At 48.8% G+C, this 26,926-nt stretch overlaps 1 protein-coding gene across 4 annotated transcripts in view; it reads right to left on the bottom strand.

Annotated features, from left to right (window-relative positions):
- ST6GAL1 (ST6 beta-galactoside alpha-2,6-sialyltransferase 1) overlaps positions 1 to 26,704 on the bottom strand; it is a 47,470-nt gene extending 20,766 nt beyond the window's left edge. The window contains exons 1-2 of one of the 4 annotated variants that reach the window (XM_063166496.1): positions 26,622 to 26,704; positions 11,690 to 11,835 (exon numbers count right to left, since the gene is read on the bottom strand). The gene's annotated coding sequence lies outside the window, so the exon portion shown is untranslated. Of the gene's footprint in view, positions 1 to 11,013; positions 11,129 to 11,689; positions 11,836 to 26,296; positions 26,335 to 26,572 lie in introns of those variants that run through there. The other 3 variants (XM_063166498.1, XM_063166499.1, XM_063166501.1) reach the window with 3 other exon arrangements.
- Positions 26,705 to 26,926: the final 222 nt, after the last annotated feature.

Genomic DNA, 26,926 nt, shown 5'->3' with positions numbered 1-26,926 from the left:
CTCTACGCAATCTGCAATGACCTCAGGTTATTTTGCGAGCTGCCCCTGGTGCAGGACTAAACCCACCTGAAAGCATTCTCTTCCCCTGCTAGCAGAAGCTTCCCTTGCCCCTGTGCTGCCCCAGGGTCACCAGAGCCCCCGCTTCCAGCAGCCCCTCTGGTGACAGAGACAGCCAAGCTCACAACTCAGCCCTTCCTCTCTCCTCTGCAGATCCCTTATCTGTATTCACCAGTGGGGACCCCAGAAAATCCCTGAGGGCCTTCTGATGTTATGAAACCTGACCTCTTGCTTTCCTACCTGCTAGGCAGCCACTAATCCAGGACAGGAACCCTCTCGTCCCACCACAGCTTAGGGTGGCCTTTTCTGAGGTTTGGTGAGCATTCTCACCAAAACCTTGGAAATTCAAGGTTTCTCTCTCTCCATGTTGACAACCTTCTGAAAATGAGAGAAGAGTGTAACCATGTTCACAGGGGTCCGAGGATGAGGGAAGAGATGAGGATCTGACTCCATTTCTCAGAAGGCTGATTTATTATTTTATGATATATATTACATTAAAACTATACTAAAAGAATAAAGAAAGGATTTCATCAGAAGGCTAACTAAGCTAAGAATAGCAAAAGAAGGAATGATAACAAAGGTTTTGTGGCTTAGACAGAGAGTCTGAGCCATCTGACTGTGATTGGCCATTAATTAGAAACAACCATATGAGACCAATCCCAGATGCACCTGTTGCATTCCACAGCAGCAGATAACCATTGTTTACATTTTGTTCCTGAGGCCTCCCAGCTTCTCAGGAGGAGAAATCCTAAGGAAAGGATTTTCCATAAAAGATGTCTGTGACAGAAGAGGAAATACAAAGATGGATTTGAAATGTGACCCTTCTGCAAACACATGATGAGACTTCTTCATTAGGTCTTACATATTCTACAGGTGTCATTTTAATTACATTTACTGGTCTGAAACAATGGATCCTACCACAGCCCCTCAAACATAACCATGGCAAGTAACACCTTTAATTTAATTTAATTCCCTTGGAGATTACAGGATATGCAGGACTCACATCCACCTGGTCTACCACGCTTCTCCTTGATCCTGCCATTCATACATCACCATAATTCAGCTGCAGTTTTCCTCTCTCTGATGGATGCACAAAAGCTTTTTACTTTGGCAAGTTGTTCCTCAACCTTTTTTTTTTTTTTAGATAATGTGATAAGTATTTCAAATTTAAACCCAGAGCATTTACATTTCTTTCCACATTTCCTTCATTTATGCATATCCATCTGCACCTACAATTATGCTGTGCCTGCCCACAAAGTAGGAAATCTTTGTTACCAACTTTTGCTGATGTATTCTTGAATGTTTTTATGCTGCCCTATATGAAGATTTTATATTTAACTACACCTTCCTATTCTTTTTTTGATAGATTCTCAGTGTTAACCCTTTCCTCCACCCAACAGCCACTGTAAAGCATCTCTGAAAAGAGCAGGCTGGTACCAGAGGGTGAATGAGTTCCCACGTGTGTAGAAAAGAAGTAAGATATTGAAATGTATGGCTTGAATTCTTCTGCTCAAAATAGCATCCTCAAGGAAACCTAAGATGAGAAAAAATGTGGATTCAGAAAGTAACCTCAAAACTGTATCTGCTCTTAAAATCCCCTATTTCTGTCCTGAGGAAAATAATATTTATCAAGACCCTAAATAGTAATAAACTATGCTCATGTCATTTGGCAAATGAAGAAGCTGCAGTTTCCACATGCAGGATACAGCAGGTGAAAGGTGATAAAACACTTTCCAAGCTCAAGGTCTGTCCCTCTGGAGCCAAGTTCAGCCCAGCCTGCTAATTCAACTGTGTGTATCATGATTTTGTAAATACATAAGCAGGGAAGGTTTGCTTCTAGCAATTCTTGGTTTCTTTCCAAAATATCACTGTGCTGTGAAAATAAAACATCTGTTGAGCCATACATTTAGGCATTTCCAATGCCACCAAACAGAACAAAACAGAAAGGAGAAAATGAGGAAACTTTACAAAGAGATTTAAAGGGGAAAAAAAGCATTTTACACGAGAAACATGGTTAAATTTCAGGTGACACATTGAGGAGCTATACAGGTCAGTTGTAATGAAATAAATCATTCAGTTAGCCCTGCCTGCATTAAAAACCTCTGCATGTGCCACTGAAAATATGCTGCTGTCACAGCTGAAAAAGATCTTCCCAAGACAACAGGAGAGGCAGATTCTGGGGGGAGGCATGGGGGTAAGTTTAAGCATGTGTTTCATTTCAGTTCTACATGTCAACAAACACTGGGATTTAATAAAAGTCAGAAGCCTTCATTTCTGACTGTGTCAGCCCTTTATTCTTGCTCTTTTCTACATGCCATGTTGGTTTTGGAGGGAGGCTGTACCTAGAACTCTGCCTCCCCTTCAGCCCTCATTAAAAGGCAGCAGCTTTTTAATATATAATAATTATATACCAAGTATTTTATATGGATCTAGTACCTTAACCATGGTATACATATATTCAAGTTTTACCATGAAAGTAAATAATAATGATAATAATGATAATAATGATAATAATGATAATAATGATAATAATGATAATAATGATAATAATGATAATAATGATAATAATGATAATAATGATAATAATGATAATAATGATAACAACAACAAGTTAAAATTGCTTTCTGAGCCACAGGACACCACATAAATCCAGGCTATCAGACTTATCAGCACTTCATCTAATTAAAGGTTTATGTTTTACTCCTGCTACAGAGGGTGCTTTTAGTGGCTGATCATATGGATTCCAGTTATGAAATATACTGATCCAAATAAAGAGTGAATGCAGTGGACCATGCTTAGCATCCTCTTTGCTGGGTTACTCACCCATGCCCATGGGGGTCTCACTCAGCAAGATACCTGGAGACCCCTCTTAGCAACAAACATTTTCCATTTCTAAAATTGCCAATTTCACCTTCAGTTGGAGAGAAAAGTACATGCATGAACAGCACCAACTCCTGAAAATACTGCTTTTTCTTCTGCACCCAGAGTCCCAGTGTCAGGGCTTTACAAGTGAGGATTTCATCATTAGTCAGCTTTATCACAGCCACTCCCACACTGAAGGCAGCAAAAATCCCCCTACCCTGCCCAGCTTTAAAGAGCAGGATGCAATTGCTCATTTGTGGCTATTTACTTTACATGGAACATTACACCTTCAAACCTTCCCCCCCAAGCATGTGTTCCTCTGTGATGTTCATCCTTCAGAATGAACGGGGGATGCTCCTTTATCTGAAATTAACAGTGTGTGGCAGGTCAACACTAACACCTCTGCAAAGATCAGGGCATGGCAAGCCATGAAACTGCTGTTCTGTGGCCCCAGGACAATGAATCCCCTGTGTGCCAGCTGCAGGCACCACCCCTGAGGATAACACATCTGACACCAGCCCTTTGCAGAGTCTTTTATTAGTAAATTTGCTGATGACACTAAATTGGGAACGTGTGTAGATCTGCAAGAGGGATGTAGGGCTCTGCAGAGAGATTTGGAACAGTTGGATGCATGGGCAGAATCAAACGGGATGAACTTCAATAAGTCCAAGTGCTGAGTCCTGCACTTTGGCCACAATAACCCCCTGTACTGATATAAGCTGGGGACGATGTGGCTGGACAGTGCCCAGGTGGAAAGGGACCTGGGGGTGCTGGCTGACAGTCAATTGAATATGAGCCAGCAGTGTGCCCAGGTAGCCAAGAGGGCCAATGCCATCCTGGCCAGTATCAGGAACGGTGTGGCCAGCAGGAGCAGGGAGGTCATTCTGCCCCTGTACTCGGCACTGGTGAGGCCTCACCTGGAGTATTGTATCCAGTTCTGGGCCCCTCACTTTAGGAGGGACATCGAGTTACTTGAGCGTGTCCAGAGGAGGGCAACGAGGCTGGTGAGGGGCTTGGAACACAAGCCGTATGAAGAACGACTGAGGGAGCTGGGGTTGTTCAGCCTGGAGAAAAGGAGACTCAGGGGTGACCTCATCACTCTCTACAACTTCCTGAAGGGTGCCTGTGGTGAGCTGGGGGTCGGTCTCTCCTGAAGGGTGGCTGTGGTGAGCTGGGGTCGGCCTCTCCTGAAGGGTGGCTGTGGTGAGCTGGGGGTCGGCCTCTCCTGAAGGGTGGCTGTGGTGAGCTGGGGTCGGGCTCTTTCTCCGGGCAACAACAGATAAAGAACAAGAGGACACAGTCTCAAGCTGCGTCAAGCGAGATGTAAGTTAGAATTAAGAAGGAAATATTTCACAGAAAGAGTGGTCAGAAACTGGAATCATCTACCCAGTGAGGTGGTAGAGGCATCATCCCTTGAAGAATTCAAAAAAAGACTGGATGTGGCACTTGCTGCCATGATCTAGTTGAACAGTTAGAACATCGGCTGGACTAGATGATCTTATAGGTCTCTTCCAGCCTTGAACTTCTGTGATTCTGTGACATCGTTATGGCTCAAGGACAATGCAGGAACTCTTTAGGACTTGCTCAAAGAAGACTAATTCAATTTAACTTCAGATCTAGTCTTTCACTAAGTGAAATAAACTTGCTCAAGTCTGGCTCTACCAATGCTGGTTTTCAGTCCAGTAGCACTGCCAAGATTTATTCTTCTCTACACAGCCAGAGTTCATCCCTGCTGGGGAAGGCAGGGCTGGAACTTGACAAACAGCAGTGTTCTACCACACCAACTTCACTGCAAGAAAGCAGCAGTGGCAGTTCTCACCACTGACTTCAGAAAGCCCTAGTCAAACTACTCTATGTTAAGCAAAATACTTTCTGTGTTACGTTTAAAATAAATTGGTTTTCACTAAGAAATCTGCATTTTATAATGCAAAGACATCCAAAGCTGTGAAGACTGTTTATCAAAAAGTATCAGGTGGTAAAAAAAAGGCAGGACCTGAGAGACAGACAACTAAAGGAGATTAAAAGAGCATTAGAAAGGAAACCTACTGGAACGTAGTAAAGGAAATAACTACCAGAGAAATTGTAAAAACAAACATCTAATAAACAGTTCAATTATTTATCCAGCAAAAATCAAAGAAGTTCCTTTCCATGCAAGGAACTTGAGGCATGGGGGACAAATGGAAGCTTCAAAATTAGAGTTAATTATTTTGTCTCTGACAAGAAAGGAGGCAGAAAAAACCCCCATGTTTTTCTACAAATCAAAACCAATTGGTTTTAGTCTCCATAACCACAGCAATTGGAAAGCTTAATTGATAGCACTTCTGCCTCACATCAGCATTTCCACTGGGTAAAGTGGGACTGAAACAAGCAGAGGAGAGCCAGGTATAACTCAATTGTTGCCAAAGCCAGGTCCAAGCTCAGTGTCAGGCTGCAGCAGACACAGAATCAGGGTACCCCATGATCCTGGGGGCCATTTGTTATTGAAGCAGCAGCCAGGCTCTCAAAAGTCAGAGTACCTGCAGTAGAGATGTCAAATATCTCCTGCCAAAGCACATCAAGTCACCTCCTCACACAGGGAGCTCTTGGTGTGGCTGAACTTCAGCAACAGCAGCAGACATTTGTCTGGGAACACTGTGCCCCTGTATCAGCATTTCAAATATATCTACTGTCATTAAGCCCACAAAAATATTGCCAGGGAAGCAACCTTGCCTAAATACAATGCAATTTTATAAACTATAGGCAATACAAATGCATAGCACTAAACTAGGTGCCTAGACATATTCAAAGACATTTAAAGAGTTTAAGACACTCCTCCACCCTCAAAGTTTCATGTACCTATTTAGAAGAACAGGAAACTTTAATGCAACCTTCCTGAGAAAGGCTGCATTAAACCTTCCTGCATTTGAAACCTCCTTGCTCTTTTCTTTCCTCAGCATCCTCCCAGATGCTCAGGAAAGAAAAGCAGGCTCAGCAGCACCTCCTACCCAAACCCAAGACTGTGGCCTCCATGGATGACCCAGCATGGAGAACACTTAGCAGGAACAAGCAGGTGCCTCTCTGATGTGCAATCCCCACTCTTTGGTGGGATGGAGGACTGGCAAAGCCTAGCACCACCTCCAGCTGTGAGCACCCAAAAAGAGCATGCCACCCATCTGGCAGCTCCATGGTGCACATACATCACAGCCAGAGAATTCCCTTTTTTCTTCCCTACTTACACACCCTGCCAGCATCCCAGTGATAGATCAGAGTTGCTATGGGCATGGCATGAATTGGTCTGACACATAACAAGTCTACATAGTTGCTGGAGGGAGGGAAACACCATGCTTGAAACACATGTAAAGCTACTGGGGTTCTGAGAGGCCAGGAAGGCAATAAAGGCCACTTCAATGTCTTTTATCACCTCCTCCCAGTGTTTTTAGCCTGCTTTCTTCACCACCAGAAAACCAGGCGTGAAGCCTGGAAAGCACTACCCAGCTCCCAAACACATCACTCACTCCCTACAGTCAGCACTCCAGAACCAAGTCTGGCAGCAGAGCTTGCAGATGACAAGTGGATGGATCATCATGGATCTGAACCACACCCCCACTCCCTGAGGCAGGCAGCTTTCTGCCCTCTGGTATTTAGGACATTTTATGTATGTGAGACTTTGAGATAGACAGATAACTCCAACAAAAACAGAAGTTACTCCCTAAAGCAGTAAAGGAGGCACCAGACTTTTTTTTATCTACTCCATTCAATATTGGCTCTCATACTGCCTTTAGTACAACACATTTCTGCAGCCTCAAAAATAGGCTGCAAGACTTAAAAAAGCTCTCTGAGCAATGAAAGGTCCTCATCTTCTCCTACAACCAGGCAGCCCTTTGCTGGAAGGATGGATGGGATATGTGAGGAAGGATGGATGCAATATTTGAGGATGATACATGGAGGAATGGCAGGAGGATGTTACTGCCAAGGGCTGGACTCCTGCCCACAAGCCAGTTCCTTCTGGCCACCCAGAGCCACCTGGCCACAGAGACACCAGACTTCCTCCTTCAGAAAGGGAACTCTCCCCAGACACAGAAAGCAGGCATGTGTCATGCCTGCAATGGATGCACCCCAGTGCAGAGCAGGAGGCTGCAGAAACCCAGCAGAGATCTTGCACAGGCTGGGGTGACTCCCAGGACACCCTGGGGGGACAGCATGCCCAACAGCTGCTGGGTGTTTCCAACAGCAGTGATGTCACTCAGTGCCACAGCATCCCACAGAGTTCCGGACCAGGAGAGGATCTGATGCCATCTCTTGCACAAGGACATTTCTCATTGCTGCTGAACATCCAATCCAAGCAAAAACTGGAAAAGTACTGGGCTTAAAGTTCACTGAACATTAAACAATTTGATCTGACTCAACCAAGTTTCAGGTTAAAAGTTACTCATTAATTTTATTTAAACAAATCTATGTACCTGCTAAGAGACAAGTTTTTAGGCACTTCAGATGGGAAGTTCACATGGGAGCTGATCTCAGGTGACCCTTCACCTTCCTTTTCCTGCCAAAAGGATCCTCAACAGCAAAGTACCTCACTCTCCTCTCCACAACCTCCCCTCCAGGTTAACAGGATGGGAACTTGCCTGCTACCATACTGTGGTTTAAGCTTGCACAGGTATCTGCAGTCTTGGATGAAAAAGTCCTGGATATCTCCTGACAAGTGGCACACAGTTTTTTTCCCCTCCTCATGCTGTATCCGAGGCTAAACTGACAGAGAATCCTCAAGCCCTGGATATGCTGGTTAGAATAACTCCTCATATAAGAAGAACCACAGCACTTTAATATTAAAGCAAAGAAAAACAGCAGAGCAGCCTAGCAAAGTTGTCATAAACTATTTTAGGATTTTTAATTTGCATTCACTGGTCTATTTGTGTGGAGTTTTTTTTAGTTTGGGGCTTTTTTCTAATTATTTTTGAAGAACCTGGCCAATTCAGCTGAAGTGGTTCTGTTCCACTGAAACATATACTCTCTCTTGGATTTGTAATGAACACATGTACTTACATATTTACATACATACCCTCCTCTATTTCTGAGTTAAAGAATATTGCATTCATAATACAGTGACATTTCAGAAATAAAAGCTTTTTCATAAGCTGTCCAACACACATACAGGCCAGAGTTGTGTGTTGTCAAGGGAAATTACTTTCACATGGCATTAGCTCTGAATTTTTCTTCCTCACTCCAAAGTAGTAAATATAGAAATCACTAGTTAAAATGCATCAGCCTGATTAATATTTTCTGAAGTCTGCTAGAACAGCAATTTAAGGGTATCTTCCCCAAAGTACAAGGCTGAAAATAGTAAGCCAGCCCTAGTTCATAGGTTCTTTATCTCGTCTGGATCTCTGTACAACATTATCTGGAGGCATCTCAAACAGGGGAAGCACCAGTTCTCGCAGCAAACCACCCATGCCATTTTTGGGAGGTCTTTAAAAGCTGACTGAACACCAGAGCACTTTCAGAGATCTCCGCAGATTACGGCCCTAAGAGGTGAGAAATCATTTGCGTGAGAGCGGGGGAGCAGGGCAGAAATTCCCCACACACTCATCTGGAGGCGCCGGCTCCTCCCGAACCTTGGCCGTGGCCACGGCGCTGCTGCTGCTGCTGTCAGGGCAGACGAAAGCGCCGGGCTCTGCTCTGCCCGGCCCCGGGCTCTGCTCCCGGCCTGGCCCCTCCGAGCAGCGGCCCCGGGCTCTGCTCCCTGCCCTGCCACACCGAGCAGCGGCCCCGGGCTCTGCTCTGCCCGGCCCCGGGCTCTGCTCCCATCCCGGCCCCACCGAGCCGTGCCGAACACCCGCGGCCAAGCACGACGTTCGTGAAGAGCAGCGTTCAGAGTCCAGGGATGCACAGGGAGCAGGGAAGGGAGGCAAAAGGTGCTAGCCACGAGAAATTGAGTGTTTTCCTCCTGTCTGCATCTCCAGGACTGCATCTTGTTCCTCCTGGGAAATCTTCCCCTAAGACTCTCACGTCCCTTCCAGCATCCACACAGCACAAGGGGATGCCCTGATTTCTGTGGCCTTTCCCCACAGTGCAGCCAGAAGCTGCCTTCCTGCCTTGGAGAGATCCTACCTCCACCCTCCACTAACCTTCCTTCTTGGAAGTCCTTCCCTTTTCTTGAGTTTTGGTCAGCTTTTCCCCCACCTCTCCCAGATCCACTGCATGCAGTGCCTCTTCTGGGCTCATGGCCTCTGCTCACCAATGCATTTCAGAGCTCGTGCACAAGTCCCACAAAAGCCTTCAAGTGCAAAGCAGGGTCTGAGATGAGTGTCACCTGCCACAGCACTGACCTCAGAGAGAGGACAGGCCATGGGTACACAGAAAGAGGGTGGGCACCAGCGTGGAGAGAGGTCACAGAGCCACATAGACCAACACCCAGCTCCTGACAGAGCTGCCCAACACTGACAGCACTGCTGGGACTGCTCTAAAACACACATGAAACTGCAGTCAAGCCAAGCAGACGGGCTCACACTGCACTTCAGCACAAGTGGAATTAACTGTGCTGTTAATCCTACACAATACCATTCCATGTGCATCATCCCCTTATCCTGGAGGGAAACTATTTCAGTGCATGGTCAAAGGCTTTGTTGCTGGTGTCCACTTGCCTGGACACCCACCTTGGAAAGCCACTCCTAAAGCTGGACACAACACACCAAAGCACATCCCATCCTCTCCTCTGCCCACCTGTGTCCAACACACCACAAACCCTCTGCTCCAACAGGCAGGCTCTGCCCCTTTCTAAAGCAGGAGGGGGTAGAGGCTCCCACACAGCCCCAGGAGCACTGGGGCATGAAGGGGGCTGTGTGCCTATTTTTGGTTTTACTTCTCTATTTCAAAGGAAAGTCCCTCTTCCACTTCAGATATTAACATATAGAACAATGTAACTGCTGGGAAGGGGCTGGTCAGAGATACAGATATTACAGACCAAATATATCCCTTTGCTGGTTTTCAAACAGCCATCTCCTCCATCTTGTATGCCAGACCTAACCAGGCCTCCCTAGTCTGAAACCAGACTTAGTAACAGAGGGCTGGGTTTGACTGTTTGACAAGGAAGCCTTCTGAGCATTTCAAATGGGGCTCAGGATTTAGTTCTGGCCCAAACAGAAGGTGACTCTTGAGTGCTACCAGTGCTTATTAAGAGAAGGAATATCTCCACACAAAAACTGTATCTGAGCTTGAAAAGTCAGCTTGGCCTTGGGTTTCAGCTGTCCCAACAGCAGGCACTCAATCAAGGCCAGCAGTCCCAGTCCCTATCTGTGCTTGCACACCCACGTGGACGTGCCCTGTGCTGCCACAGGCTCAGAGAGGATTGCTGCCATGGCCCCATGAGACCCAACCACCTCACAGCTCACCTGGCACCACATCTCAAGTCGTATCTTTCCAGCGAGCAGACTTCCACAGAGGAACAAGGAACAAAACCAGAACTAAAGAACTCTTTGTTTCTGTACAACAACCAAAACAAGAAGTTTTGCAGTGGAGGATTGGCTGACCTGCTTCCTTAATCCTGTATTGTCCACCCAAATCTCACCTAACCAGAAAGAAATCAAGCTGTCTCCAGCTTAGTTTTCTTCTTTCCCCATGAAAAAACACAGCTGCCAGAGATACCCAAGGCAATGGGCTATGCTTTTTCTTTTCTACTCACCTACCTCCAGCAGAGCATTCCCACTCCTGCCAATGCTCCCTAGGCTCCACACTGCTCTGTCTTAACCTCTGTGCAGATTTTGGCTGCTCTCTGCCCTCTTTGGGATGAGAAGTCCAGCAGGCCCTAGGCAAGCAGCCTGCTGGAACTCCACCACCCTTGCCCAAGTGTTACAGTTTGCAATGCTAAAGGTAACACAACACTGGCACAGGGCAATGTTGCTCAGCCAGAAAGTAAGAAAGGGTGGTGCAGTTTCCATATTGAAGATCAGGTTTTAAGTGGAGAAGAGGACATTAGCATGTTTCCAGCAGAAGAGGAGGTAAGGAGCAACACTGGGCACTCTTGATACCAGCAAGTTAAATATTTAGAGAAGCAGCTATACAATGAGGTCCTCCCAAAGCTTCTTCACACATGAAACAAGCCATAAACCCAAAACTTACATTTGCAGTTATTCTAAAAGTGTTTCCTATCAAATTAGCTTTTCCATGCACGAGAGAAAGAGGGATCAGCATCAGCAACAGTCACTGCAGTGGCTCACATGATGCTCATCCTCCTCCAGGGCACAGCCCAAGGACTGCAGTGCTGTGATAAGGGGCAGGCCAGTGGGGAAGAGTGATAAAAGTATTGGCACCACCAGCAGCAGCACTTCAGGCATGATCAGCAGAGGTCAGCTGTGTAAGCAGGCAGCTAATCACTCCAACCTAGAGCCAAAGGCAATGTCCCCAAAGGGCTTCTAGGGAAAGCTTTACCAAAATGAGCCCCAGGACACATCCCATTCATGTTATGCAAGTCAGAATAAACACTGGGTATCAGACTCTTATCTCTCTGGTGCACAACCAATACATGGCAGCTTCTACAAGGGCTCCCACAAGAAGCAGAATAAATGTCTTATTTTGCTTTAAAAGAGAAATATAGGATATTTGCTAAGGGAGTATCAGGGAACCCTCCCTGTTTTCTTTATCTATCTTTTACTACCCCTCCAGATGGTAACACAAGATAGCCCCAGTGCAAATAGCCATGCCCTCAATGTATGTGGCATTGTCACGCTGACAGCAGCCCTGGGGAAGTGATAAAAGGGACAGGGAACAAAAAAAGATTAAGAGCCATGGTCATCACCTTCATCTCCAGGTTCCTGTCAGTCCCTTCCAGGCAGCAGCAGATTGCCAGGTGAGAGCTGTAGGAGATGCCACCACAGGCAGCACATCTGTGCTCTCCATGCAATTCTTCATGCTCCCATGTCCCTTTTCATTGAGCTCTCCAGCCTAGGAAAGAAATTAGGGTGAAGATGTTAGACAGCCACATCAGACTGATCAGAAACCAGTGGACAGGAGGCTACAACTACCAACCAAGACCATACAGCAAATCAGCAGTGGCACAGAAACACCCAGAGCATGCAGATAGTGCTGTGTCCACGCTCTGTGTCCTGGATAAGGCCAGCAGTCGAGCTGCTGACACCTTGAAACATTACTTGAGTAAAACACCCCACAGAGCCTTGTTCTGAAGGCAAAATCTGCTGGTGAACACCTGCTGGCTGCAGAACTCACCAGAATCTAATGGTAGAAGCCAGGGTGAGCTGGTAATGCTGACATCAGGGCAGAAGAACTCACCCTTAGTGCTGGAGCTACAGGTCCCTAAGGAGGATCTCAAGAATGCAGCCTGTACAAAAACATGTGCAAAGCTCTCCAAAGATCCCACTGAACCACTCATAATAAAAGCTACTGCCCACTCTGACACAGCAGAGCAGGGATGCACTGCAATCACCTGGTGACCCTTGCTGAAAACACAAAAGAGCCTTTACAGAGTTTATATTCCTAACCTCTCCCCTACTTCTGAAAGAAACTCTGTGTAACTGCAGCACATGTCCTAAAATCCTCTTAACTGAGATATTAATCACAAGACTGTTTAGCAAGCAAGAGCACACGGTCCACTTGATGAAACACTGCCTCCCACAATTATCCTGCCCTGGGCATGTTTCCAGGGCATGGGCATGGCCTGGCATATGCTCCACCTCGAGTCCAGCAGCTCAGCTCTCTGCTCTCAGCAGGGACCCCAAGCACTCACAGCTTTGTGAGAGGTCCCAATGTGTCCATAGCCCAAATTCCTGCCAGCTGGAAGCATCCAAGGGACCCTAACCCACAGCAGCACACCATGGCAGGGCAAGCAAAGCAGTGGGGAAAAGGGAAGCTTAGGCTTGACACGTTTTGTGTGGTGAAGAAAAGGAGGAAGATAGGGGAAAAGAGAGGTAAAAAGCAAGAAAGGAGGAATATATTAAAAAGAGGAGTGGTGCCCATGCAAAGAGACATTGGCACACAATGCCCCACCTCAAGCACTAAGGTTGGTGAAGTTTCCTGCCAGGTGAGAGAGAGTGAAGCTGGAATGATACTTGAGGGTCAGGTCAAAAGGGAAAAAACCAGAAACAGCTACCTGCTAGACTGAAAAATAACATTCTTGGTGTCTGCCAGCCTGCAGCAGTACCTCAGCATGGCTGCATCTTGGAGAAGCACTTTACTGAGCAAGAAGTGAGGGAATGAGCACAGGCAGACCCCCAGGAGAGCTGTAAGGCAGCCCAGGAAGGCTGGTGAGTAATGGTGAGCCCCAGCCCCAGCACTTTCACATGGCAGACTAGGAAGTCCCCAGCCTGCAAGCTCAGCAGGATCCCCTTGCTGCAGGCTGTGCTCACACCAGCCTTTGTGGCCTGCAGAAAGGGTGCATTTAAGTGAGAAAAATGATGCAAAGGGGAGATAAAAGGGATGGAGAGAAGCACAGACAACTGAACAAGGCCAGCACACTGGTTATCCAGCCAGGCAGCAGCTCTTCAGGGGCAGCAGCTTTCAAAACATACAACAATCCAGCCCTGGCTACCTGCTCCCTGCTGAAGCTTTGCCTTTATAGATGAATGCAAAGTGAGCCCAGAGATGCCACCAGAGGCAATGCAATCTCTGCTGTGGCAGAGCCTGGGCAGCCACAGAGCTGTAAGAGGAAGCACAGCAGCCAGGCTGGGGCCACGGGAGCTTCCCAGCCATCCACCCACTCCTTCCTGCTAACAGGGCTCAAAAATATTCACCAGCACCTCTGGGACATGTGTCCCTGAACAAAGCAGGACGGCAGGAGTGCCAGCTCAGAGCACCCCTGAGAGCCCAGCACCTGCCAGATGTGCACAGAGCCTGTGCTGGCTGCTGAGAGCCACAGCTGCAGGGTGGGCAGTGCCCTTAGCAGAGCTTGAGCTCTCAGCACCAGTTCTGAAAGCCGTGAGCACGAGAGGGATCAGATCTCCTTGTCTTCTGGTCAAATCAGAATCTGAGGAATTCAACAACACAACATTTCTATGTGGCAAGTTTAACCATCAGGAATACAAGCAGATAATTACTAAAAGAGGCAAAAGCTTGAAAGATGGACAAGGTAAAGCAAGGGCCTAAAATTACCCCCAGATTCACAACAATGTAAAAGACTTCATTAATTAATCATTAATTCTTCTTCCCTCCTAAGACAGAGGATCTATATGGAACGATCCTGGAGAGTGCTGTAAATTAAGTACCAGCCCAGAGTTTGTCTGCCTGAAGGCATTTAATACACTCTAGTAACATCCAGGCTCCAATGTGACAGGGCTGTGCACTACCAGCCAGTAATCACCAGACTGTGGGACCATGAGGAGGAGGAGGAGGCACCAGCTCCCTCAGTCATTCAGCATCCCTCCCACTGGCACTCAGAGACTTATGACTTATCTTTTTTCTATGAGTGAGGAATTATTTCTCCTTCCCACCTTCCCAGCTACGGCTTAACCAACAGCCTGATGGATGCTTTGGCAGAGGAAAACATCCTGCTGTCTGTCGTCTTGTAAAATAAATTGTATTTGTTTACTGCTTCCTCGTTAATGCTGATTCATCCTAAAGCTAGAGAAAAAAAAGAGTTGCCACCACAACTCTTCCTGAATGCAATAAGCAAAGCCCTGCCTGTCAGGTTAATCACAGCCAAATGGAAAATCATTAAAGCTCTGCAGAGCAGAGCACCAGCCAGGAATGCCCCAGGCCCCAGAGCAGAGAGGCTCAGATGGGGACCAGCATGGCTGGGGGCAGGGACACGAACAATGCCACCCACCCCTGGCAGGGACAGCAGTAACCCCTGGTCACATCGGCCAGAGGAGAAAATGTGAGGAACAAGGAAGCCAGGAGAGAGCAGGTCTGTCAGACACAGGGGAGCAGGATGGGAAACCCAGACAACATCACAGAGCAGAGGTGGGATGGGATGCTGAGGAGCTTCACACCAGGATGGTCCATGAAGACCACCAAGGCAAGGACTGGAAGGCAGGCTGGGAACAAGCCTGTGTTTTGGTGTGCTGTAATGTCCCATTTTGGCCTTCCAGGTCATTCCCCCAGGTGTGCCTGTACCTCTCTCCCTTCCCCCTTGCCCCCATGCTGAGTGAGTCCTGTCAATCAGGCTGAACATTCCAGCAAGGCCTCGTGTGGTTGGTCAAGTTCAAAGGATGCCTGTGCCCAGAGGTCATTGGCCTGTCTGGGTGTCATCTTCCCCTGAGACCCTGCCCCTCTCACCTGGTTGGTGGCTCACCTGTACCTCCCCTCCCCCTGTCCCTGAGCTTATAAAGGTGATCAGACCATGCGGCCGAGGTTCTGTTGGAGCAGTTCCTCACATTCAGAGCTCTGTAACCATGGAATAAACCTCTGGACATTAAACCCTCCAGCAGAATCCTCTCCTTTTTCTCTTCACCATCGCCTGAAGCCATTCCTCCTGAGGTAAATGGGGTTCCTAACAAGCCTGGACTTGTTCAGTGCCCAGCTGCAATCTCCAGCAAGCCAAGGTATCTCTGGGGTGACACACCACAGGTGCTGCCTTTGGCCCAGCAGCGAGGGTCAGACTGGCCCAGGCACAATCTACCTGGGAATATTGGGAGCCTTTTTCCAATAGCCTGAAGAGAAGCAGTGACTGGAGCAAATAAATACCTGCTCTCAGGTCACTACCAGAGCCCATGGCTCCTTCCCCTGGTTGCTGGTGTCACCCAGCCAACAAATCCTGTCTGCAATCCCTCCACAGGGAGGACAATGCTTCATTGTCCATGTTTCATCCCCATGCCTGGGGATGATTCAGGCAGGATAAGCCTGTGTGGTGGACAGCCCAGCTCCCTCCTCTCTCCATAAAATACACAAAAAAAACCTAATCCTGCCTCTCATTTTGTCACAGCATACTCCTCTCACTCAGCAGAAGCACTCAATGCACGACAGCACTGAAATAATGTTTTACCTGGGTGGGGTTTTTCCAGCAGATTTTTTTTTTTAATTTGTAGTAAATAAGGTACAAAAGCCAGATAAAGTCTCAGGAAAGGCAAACCAAAGCTGACAAAAAGTGATTCCTGCTTTGATTCTTTTAGAGCTGCTATGAAACCAAACAAACCTTAAAATAAACTTCTCACATCCTTAGTTGCCAGGGGCAGAAGGACAGACCCACGATCAGCTCTGCACATGGGCTGAGCTCTCAGCCACAGAACTGCACTGCATGGACATCAGAAACGGAGAGAATTCCTGGCAGCTTCCCCAAGGAGCACCCAGGACTGGCTGAGTGCCCTGTGGGAGCCTCAGCTGCCCATCTGCAGAGCTGCTTTCCCACAGCTCACCATGAACTGCAGCTGCTCACACATTTGAGCAGCACCACGGAGGAGCCATTGGACAGCTCGGGTTTCTGCTCTCGGGGCAGGGCTGAAGCACACGAGCAAAGCACAACTCACAGCTGCAAAAAGGAAAATGAAACCCCACCTAATAAGTGCAAATAGAGATCAATGATGCACACTGAGCAAGGCAGCATCAAGCCAAGCAGCAGCTGTGGAACCAAGCAATCAGAACCTGCAGTGCACAGAGGTCAGATTTGGGCTCCATAACTTAAAAACTCTCCTGTCTTCTGAGAGCCTGGCTTTGCAGCCCCTTCAGTATTTCCAGAGAAAACACAGAAGTCCTTCCACTTGCATTAAAAACCTATTCTCTTTTATTAAAGCAAGTTCTAGGGCAAGTCAAGGGCTACTGCAGACCACTGGCAGTTAATTCTGTAAATTGGCAGCTTGTGCTTAAACAGAAGAATTATTATCATGTCAGAGGAATTAGCTCTGTGCAAATACTGGAACTTCAGCAGCACCACAGATGAGCAAGAAACCCCAAACCATCCCTTCTGCAGAGGAGAGGCTTGGGAAGCAAGAGCACAGAGAGCAGCAAAGGACCCTGGCAGTGCCTCGGTCAGGGATCCAAGATGTGATCTCAGATGTGAGACTGATGGGATCACTGCAGCCAGACCTCAGCCTCTGCTACCCAGAGCAGGGTAGGAACTGAAAATGCAGTTCCTGATTGCTGGGCTGGCCACAGGCCTGGGGAAACACAGGCCCAGTTACCAGGACATTGCTGGGATACCCTAGGGAGGAAATCCCTCACTGCTGTTCTTTGCTCCCAGGAACAGAGAACCTCACCTGCTGCAAGGCAAGCTGAAGCAGGACTTGGTGTCCCCTGTGTCTCAGGACAAATGCAGCACAAGGGACACTGCCAAGCCCCACAGCCCCAGCAGGAGCCATGGCCATGGAGAAAGGTGACCTGAGCCAGTTATGGCTGAGCCAGCCTCTCACCCAGCACAGCCTTGCCCAGCAATGCCCCAGCAGGATCCTGTTCCCACACCTATCAGCTCTCTCACTGCTTTCCCCAAGCACTGCAAATACCAATATTTCCATTTCAAACCCATCTTGCTCAAGATGAACTGAACTTCCTTGAGCCTCCACCCCAAACCAGAGACAGAGAATCTTTCTCCAGTAGGCAACACCAACTTGGCTTCTCCACAGGCCTTTTTTAAGGGGGTAGTTATTGCAGCTCATCTGCTCTGGACCATTACACCTACTTTTTGACACAAACACACAGCTAGTAGTCTCCTGGTAACTGGCTATAAAAAAAAAATTCATTAGAGCTACTGGTAACACCAACAGCTAAATTCAGTTTTGTGAAAAATAATACATGCAACTACAGGGAAAAGAGGCAGAATGTATTTGGACATTTGGAGAGTGGGTAGGGGTTTTCACTGGTATTTTTGGGTTTGGTTTGGGATTTTTTTTAACAAGAGTTTGTTTTCATGAAACCTAAGAGAAAAAGCCAAGGATGTGGGAGGGATAAAAGATGCTCAAGAACCAGAGAGACTGAAAGCTGTCTAAGAGATGGCTGCTTAGGAATCTGGCAGGAGCTGAAGGAGGCTCCAAGGAGCAATACCAGAAGGATGAGAAGGCTTCTAGGAGCATGTGCTTAGCCAGGAATTTGGCCACAGGAAATGCTCCAAAACAACTTCAAGACTGTAAGACACTGCATTAAAACACTCCTCTGGGGCAATCTCAGAGGAGGGGAAGCAGGATACGATCACTGTCTCACACAGCCTGAGTTCTTCACTTCAGAAAAAACAGTGCTGGAAAAAGCCAGCCACAAACAGCCTGTGGTTACTGAAACCCTGGCAGGTGGGCTTAGGGCAGCCACGGTGGCCCAAACTCTCCAGAAGTCACCAGCACCATCCTGCAGCCTCCAGCAGCAGCTGGCCAAGGACAGCACAAGCACTCAGGGGAATGTGGGAGGCTGGCAACACACACAGCTGCTCCCTCCACTTATGGGGAGTCCTTGTAAAATATGTGTATTGTGTAAGTGGCTGTGCCCCAATCCTAGTTGTTCTAAGTGAGCTCCAGCTGTGATGGTCTTAATTGGGCTGCAGCTGTAGCTAATGAAGATAACTGGGATAAAAGGGGCTGGGCTTTCTGGTCAGGGAGAGCCTGGAAGGAGCCCTGATGAAGCAGCAGGAACAACACTGCTGAGAAGAACTGCTCGTGAGGTACGGGACTCTAGAAATAATATAACAGCAATAGGAATGCAACAGAGCCCTGCCTGGCGTTTAACCACGCCCCACGTTTGGGAGGGAGCTGCAGCAACCAGGGGAAATCCACGTGGGCAGAATGTGGGAAGGAAGAGCAGAGCTGTCCTGACAGCAGCGAGGTTGGGTGAGCTCAGCCCCGACCCAGGCACTGACGCTGGGACAAGCCGGGACACAGAGCGGGGACAGAGCCACCCCTTCGTGCCCCCAGGAGGCACACACCCCACCCAGGAGGGCGTTTCTGCCCTTGGTTCCACCCCACGGGCGGCAGGACGCGACCTTCACGCCTGAGAGCACCTCGCAGATGTTGACGTGCACAATTAAGCATCTGCAGCATCACCTGCAGGGTTTGACTCGCCGTCCTCACCCAGCATGAAACCTCAGCTCAGAGGTCACAAAGGAACAGCGGGGGGGAAAGGCATTTCTGCAATACCTCAGTAAGCGACGCTTCCACAGTGTTGTCTGCATGAAGACAGATGGGAAAAATCAAGCCAAATTAGTGCCAGAAATTAATTTTAAAAGTATGAGTTAATATGCATTGCTGACCTTGGTACGCTCCCACATCTGTAGGCATGGTAAGGTTAAATTTCCTTCATTTCCATTCACTTCCAGCATGAATTTAACTCATTTTAATTAAGAGGGCCCAGGCTGAAACTTAGCACCATTTCTGACATGAAATTTTCTAACCATTCCTTAATTAACCTCTCTGATTTTTTTCTCCTTAGATTGCAAGCATATGATTACCTGTCTAATTAAACAATTCATCCATGACTAGCTAATAAATAGTTACCCAACTGCACTCCCCTAATAACAAGGCAAACTTCTTAACCACGGAACATGTAGTTCATTTGAAAGAGATGGGTCTTTTGCAAAGTGATTTACAGAGTGGTAAGAAGTTTTCAAAATTGAGAGCGGAAGGGGAGAGGGGAGTGATATCACACTTGAAAATTAATTTGACTGTTACCCCAGGTGCAGACTTTAAGGAGTTCACCTCAATGTTTAAAAACGCACCTCTAACCACATTTAAAATTGCTGAGCCACATCCACAGAACCTAAAATAATTGCCACTCCACCCCCACACCATGTTATAAAAATAATAAAACAGAAGATACAAGTAACAACTGCTCTGAAAATGGGCAGGTAAATGTGCAGAAAGTTCCACGGCATCCGCAGGGCTCCCCCAGGGCTGCGCTGTGCGGCAGAGCAGCAGCCAGGCTGCGGTCCCTGCTCTCAGCTCCGAGGCTCCATCACCTTTTCATACACTCAGGCTGCAGCAGTCAGGACAGCTGCTCTCTAAACAACTATTTAATTAAATCTGAAGAGCCAAAAACTGCCAGTGATCCCTCACTTTGTCCCATCAGCAGACTGAGCCATCACACAAGGCATTCCAGCCACTGCTCTTCCTTCCTGTCTGCCTGGGGACTCCCATGGCTCTAAAAATACCCTTTCATGTCACAGGCACAAGCAACGCTTCTTTCTACCAATTCCATTTTGGCCTTTGGGAATCCCCCTGTCCAACTGAAACCTGCCCCTGCAGCATCTGTTGGAAGGAAGTCATAACACATCCCTTCCTGGGGAGGAGGTTTCCCTGTTCAGAAAGGTGCAAGGCAGCTCCCCAGGCAGCCATGGACTTCACAAAATAAACATTATCAGCACTGAAACAAATCTGTTAATCAGTCTTGCTGATGATCTTCCCAAGAAAGCAACACTCTCATGGACAGAAGCATTTGTGAAAAGTGGATTGCAAGAATGGCTGTCAATAAGAAGCAAGCTCCATATTCACAGACACCATCATCTGGATGACAGCTAAACCCATCCAGCACCTTCCAGACTCTCATAAAACATATAAAGTGTTCATCAGACCTGCCTGTGAAATACCAGCACAGAGGAGCCAGAACACAACTTTTCCATCTTTGCAACATTTCTGCTAATGGACCTCACTCACAAAGTGTCCAATCCCCTGACAATTAATTACACTGAAGCTCTGCTGGAGAAGGGCAAATATAAATGTATATAAAAATGTAAGCAACCCAAATATATAAAGTAACTCAGAATCATCATAGAAGGTTTTGGTTGGAAGAGACATTAAAGATCATCTTTTTCCAGCCCCCTGCCATGGCAGGGACACCCTGCACTATCCCAGATTGCTCCAAGCCCCATCCAGCCTGGCCTGGGACACTTCCAGGGATGGGGCAGCCGCAGCTTCTCTGGGCACCCTGTGCCAGGGCTCACCACCCTCACAGGGAGGAAATTTTCCTAATACCCAATCTGAAGTTACTCTCTGCCAGTCTGAAGCCATTCCTCCCTGTCCTGTCCCTCCAGGCTCTTGTAAAAAGTCCCTGTCCCCCTTTCCTGCAGGAAGGGCACAATGAGCTCACCCTGATCCCTTCTCCAGGCTCAACAATCCCAGTTCTCTCAGCCTTCCCTCACAGGAGAGGTGTCCATCCCTCTAACAACCCTGGTGGCCTCTCCTGGACTTGCTCCAAGAGGCCAATGTCCTTCCTGTGCTGGGGACCCCACACCAGCTGGGTGCAGCCCTCCAGATGGGGTCTCATGACACCAACAGGGAGATTTTATCCAAACAATTACAATCTTGTACATCGAAATTTTTAATTTCTTTAAGACCCCTTGCAGGCACAGAGAATAGCAGGAACACAGGTCACAAAGATAACCAAGATGTAACACAGTGGTAATCTGTCCCTGGACAAAAGTAAAATCTTGTGTTTAGGCAGAACTAAACTGTGAACAAAGGAGATAAGAACAAAAACCAACCAAATAAATAAACTTTAACCCAACTTAGTTAACAAAGGATCACACCCAAATTTTCAGTCTTGCAAGGCAATGCAGCTCACAACGTGAAGACATTTTCTCTGAGAAGTTTTTTATTAATTTATTCATTCAAGATATAAACTAATTGCTTCTGGAATGCTCTGTGCCTCCAGAAGAGAGCAGCTCAGACAACAGAGCTCTGCTTGCAGCCTTTCCTAAAGATTCTGCCTTACAAACAAATTTAGAACAAAAAAGTCATTACTCTGATGCTGTACATCAAACGTTACTTCGAGGTAAAAGCAGGTCCTTGAGATAACCAGGGGTAAACCAGGACCAGATGTCTTTTAGCCCACAGGAGATCCATTTGAGAAAGCTGTCATTGCTGCACAACTGCCACAGCATTTTCTATTGCCATTCCATCCCAGTGAGGGTTATCACACTGTCCCCACACATTTGGGACTCTGCTGGCACACACAGGGTATTTGCAGAAAATCCAGTGAACACAGTCAGGTTGACTGGAACCCCTCTGATTTCCTAATCAGCAAACACTGTACCACAAAGACACAAAGGGCAAGCTGCAATGCATATTAAAAAATTCATCACTGCTGTCAACAACTCTTCTTTTTCTGCAAAACATTACAGCTGAAAATCCAAACTGCTGCAGCCACTGGAAGCAGAGTGGATGCAATATGAAACAAGGGAGCATTAGCTTGTTCCCAGGCACAAGCTGGGCTGTGTGACAGACATGCACACCAGTGCCCAGGGATCAGTGTGGGATGGACAGACAGACAGACAGGCATCCTGTGCTGGGGCTTTCCTCAGCAGCACTGGGGTACAGGAGCAGCTTTGCTCAGCTCATTCTCAGGAGGTGCCAGCTCCCAGAGCTAACACACATCAGGAGCACACAGAAACAGCACAGAGCTCCCTTCTGCCTGCACAGACAGACCATCCCCAGGCACAGGCAGAAAAGCAGAGGCCCCCCTGATCGTCAGCACACTGCTGTTAGAAGGTGAGCTACTATGTGCAATGTTTCCAATCTCACAAACAGAGCTTTTTATTTTAGCTATTTATAGAAAAAGAAACCGCAAGATGCTGTGCTGCAGCTTTCCACACCAACCTCTGCTTGAGAACAGAGGCTGTGGGAACCTGTGAGCAACACACCACAAGCAAACCCTGCAGACCACCAGATGACTTGGTGGCAGAGCTCTTCATTTCAGAGACACTCCAAGCCAAGCACCCCAGGGAAATGCATCACCTTGCAAATGCTGCAGAGGGACCAGCAAACCCCAGCTGAGCAAAGGCACCTCTTGCAACCTGCTGAGACAAAAAACTACAAGGCAGGCTTCCTCTGTTCTGGTTTCACCCAGAGAGCCAAATATGCTCCATACCCAAGATGTGCATGTGAAAATGCTGCTGTACACACACTCACCCAGAAGGACCTTCACACCATGGTCCTGGTACATGCTGGGAAGCACACACACACACACCAGTACATGGATTTCTCATTGCTTCCCAGCATCCTTCAAACCAAAGACTCTACCAGAGTCTGGAGATGAGCTGGAATCATAGTGACAGAAATGGGCTTAAGTGCTGCCTTAAATCAGCCAAGTCGCTGCTCTGGACTCTCCTTTTCATCATCCTTCACCTCGCTGCTCTGGGAATCCGCAGGAAAACTCATCTGCAAGTGGAGCCAGCAGATGTGCATTCATATTCAGTGCCATCAGGGACCCACAGGGAGGGACTTTACAGAAGCTTTGGGTTCACAGCTCACCAAAGGCTGAGCCACAGCACACATTCAGAAAGGTAATAAACCTTCATTTTTACTTATAACATGTAAGTTTTTCCAAGGTTTTAATCACACAAGTGATTAGAGGATCTGATAACAATGATCCCTGCTGGCTCAACATCTAAGAGTGCTTTACACAGAAAGCATCTCATTTCATCTTCCAGCTTTTTTAATCAGCACAATTATAATTAAAAGAACATTCAAAGGAACCACTTGTATTTCATACTTCATTGACAAGTTATCCAGTCAAGCAGCACAGACATCAAGCAGATCTGAAGCCACCAGGAATGTCCCTCAAACACAGACATGTCCAGCCACTGGGCCACCTCACACTGGGAAGGAAGCAAAGCCTGTCCTTGGTGAAGCAGTCACAGTGAAAGCTGTAATATGTAGGTCAGCGTTCTAAGAAGGGCTGTGACTAAGACAAAGTATCAGATTGATTCATAATGCTCTGTGATTGCTAATCCTGTGCAGGATTGTGATTTACATCCCTCTTCCAAAATCTGAGGGCTACAGAAAGGTCTGGATACTTTGAACAAGATCATCAAAACAATTCTGTCAGACCTATTACAGTGATCCTTACAAATGTTGAGTAGAGCACATTGGAAATGGAAATGGAAAATGCCATTTTCACTGGTGGCTGTGCACAGCACTGAAGCTCTCCTGTGGAGAGGGCTGAGCATCACAACTGCAGCAGCACTTCTGCCCCTCCACACACTGCCAGCGCAGCAGGGTGAGGGTGTGAGGAGAAGCCCTGGTGGGCAAAGAACTTGAGTTCAATCATGTTCTCCACACCAGCCAGCCTGAAAGGGCAACACAGCCTGGCCCGGAGCAGGACAGGAGCTGGGTGAGATGCGCTGTGCCTGAGGTGCCTGTGGGGGTGTGGGGACACACCCCTGGGGGCAGGGCACGACAGAGGACAGGAACTCTGAACGCACAGCAATCAGCGCCTCTGCAGCACCGGCTCAGGGAGAGCCGAGACACAGAACATCACTGGCTGCATCTGCTCTGCCCTTTGTTAGGCCACCCCTGCACCTCTAACTCCTCTCATGCATCCCCAGCCCTGCAGGAGAGCACTCTGCCAGCAGTCACTGCAAAACAAGCTGTAAGTACTCACCTATTTTGTGCCTAGGAAACTAGGTCTCCATGAACAACAATGCACTGCATTTCCACTCTCTGGTTTTAACCAAGTTACAGAGCACACAAAGAGCACAAAACCACATCAACCAATATTTTTGTGTCCAGGAATTCAGTAGATATAATCAGATATCCCTCTTTTCTGAAACCTAACCACACATTTGCTGCCAGCAGGAGACACATGCACACCCAGCTGAGGCTGCAGCTCCGGTGACAATGGGGCAGCTCACTGAAGTGAGCACCTCCATTTCCAGGCCATGCACCACTTTGGCCAGAGGACTCCACAGTGTTCCCACTACACCCACAAAACACAGCTCCTTCCATTGTATTTAGCTTACCTAAGAGAAGCTCCCATTCAATGAGAGCAGAAAAGCAGAGGACAGATTTCTCTGGAGCCAAGCTGCAGCCTTGCATGGCTGTCCTGTCCCCAGCACCGACAGGGCACAACCTTGGCACTACAGAGCTGCTCATCCCTGCTGCACCATCACCCAACCAATTTATCTGCTGAAGCAGAAGAAAACATGATTTGTTTGACTCAGCAGCTGTATCACCTCCAGAGCAGTGGGTGATGAGGTGCCCAGAGCAGAGGATGGGCTGCCTGCCCCCTGACATCCATCCCCACATGGGCTCACTCCAAGCCCCAGGCCCTCACCCTCCCACAAGAACTAACAGGAAAAGTCTGCCTCATTAGACACTCTTGGCCTCAGTCCCAGGGGCCTTTTGGGGAAGATTTTTCCTGCTAATATTCTTCCTCCTGGGGAAGATTTAGCATCGCTCATATCTATAATGAGTGCCTCAGGCATTTGGAGCTCCACCTAAACCTTCCCTGATGCAGTGACCCAGGGCACTGTGATGAAACAGGAGGGATGAGCGTTTGAATATTTATATTTTGGACACCAGGAGATGAGGGGGACGTTCCAAGATGCACTACCAAGGTCAGTGCAATACTCAGTTTTTGCAGCAAAAGCTGAGGACAGAAAGCTGTCCCTCTCCCCCTCAGTAACCCACCTTATGCACACTTACCCCATTCTGCTGGGGTCTCCTTCCACTCTCCCCTCTGATAGCAGGAGGATGCAAGGAGCAGCCTTGCACCACAGCATTCCCATTTATTTAAAGTTATCCCAGCTCAGAAAAAGTATTCCAGGTTAGCTACCAGTGTTTAGGCAAGTGCAGTCCTGCGAGTGTGCCACTAAAGGAGGAGTCACACAGAGAGAGTTAGACTCATTCTTCACACATTAATAGGCAGCTCTGGTTTCTCACTCCCTCACAGCCAAGAAAATCTCCTGCTACATCCAGCTGCTCTGCCATGGCACCTTTCCCCTTGCAGATATTTCTGTTTTGACACTGTCAGTGATTAGATCCAGTTGCAGCAAGCAGATATGGAAACGGCATAAAGCAGCAGCAGCAGCTCCCACTCCTTCAGCCCCTGGTCCCCATTCACTGCCCTGATTTACCAGGGGCTCATAAATGCAGGAACAGAGATTTGCCCTGAAAAGACTAGTACACGGCAGCACAAAAAACACGCTACACATTATTTATTCTCTCTGCAGCCTGACCTGCTGTGCGCTAGTAGAGACGAATGCAGCTACTTCTAAAATTACTCACAGATTAAATCCCTTGCTAGGACTGGCGGGTCCCTGCGGGCTGACCCAGGCCAGCAGGGATCTGTCAAATTCGGGCAAGGGCGAGCACAAGCCGGAGGCAGGCAGGGGCCGGGGTCTGTCCGCCTCATCCCCGGCCCACCCTCTCTGCTCGGAGCCGCCGCCGGGCGGGCTCCGCAGCCACCGGGGATTTCTGTGCTGCCAAAGCGCCGGCGAGCAGGGGGGACAGGCAGCCCGGGCAGCTGCCGCCATACACATCTGCCGTTCTTTCAAAGTTTATACTGATGGGTTATAAACATAAATTATAAGAAATAACAAAAGTTACTCCTCAGCGGAGCTGGCGCTCGTCCGCCCCACGCTGCACGCCGGAGCCCACCTCACGGCACAGCCGAGACCCGCCAGGGCGGCGGGACCGGGCACGGCGGGGCACGGCCCTTGCCGCCCTCCGCGGCACCTGCGACCCCGCGGCGCCTCAGCCTCGCCCACCGCCGACCCTCAGTGGCTCCTTCACCGCCAGCCCGGTCCCGCTGCCCCTCAGGCACTCACCGCTAGCCCAGCCCGGTCCCGCTGCCCCCTCAGGCACTCACCGCTAGCCCAGCCCGGTCCCGCTGCCCCCTCAGGCACTCACCGCTAGCCCAACCCGGTCCCGCTGCCCCTCAGGCACTCACTCACCGCTACCCCAGCCCGGTCCCGCTGCCTCTCAGTCGCTCACCGCTAGCCCAACCTGGTCCCGCTGCCCCGCAGTCGCTCACCGCCAGCCCAGCCCAGTCTCAGTCGCTCACCGCTACCCCAGCCCCGTCCCGCTGCCCCTCAGTCGCTCACCGCTAGCCCAGTCCGGCCCTCTAGGCACCATGGACCCTCAGTCACTCACCGCCAGCCCCGCCTCGCCGACCCTCGGCCGGCCCCTCACTCACGGCCGCCGCCCGCCTTTGTTGCCGCCGCGACAGAGGCATTTAAGGCGCTGAGGCGAGGGGAGGCGGGGGCCGCCGCGCGGGGGAGGCGCCGCCGCCAGCCCGGCGGGCACGGGGCATCCTCCTCGCCCTCCTCATCCTCCGCCCCTCACGGCACAGCTGCGGGGAGGAGGAGGAGCGGCTGCCCGGGAGCGACAGCCCCGAGCCCAGCCCCGGCCCGGGGAATAGCGGATGGCAGCCCCAGCTCCATCCGCGGGGCTGGCTC

This window comes from Melospiza melodia, chromosome 12, assembly GCF_035770615.1.
Source record: "Melospiza melodia melodia isolate bMelMel2 chromosome 12, bMelMel2.pri, whole genome shotgun sequence".
Taxonomy (NCBI): Eukaryota; Metazoa; Chordata; class Aves; order Passeriformes; family Passerellidae; genus Melospiza; species Melospiza melodia.
This window is presented reverse-complemented; position numbering and strand designations above follow the sequence as displayed.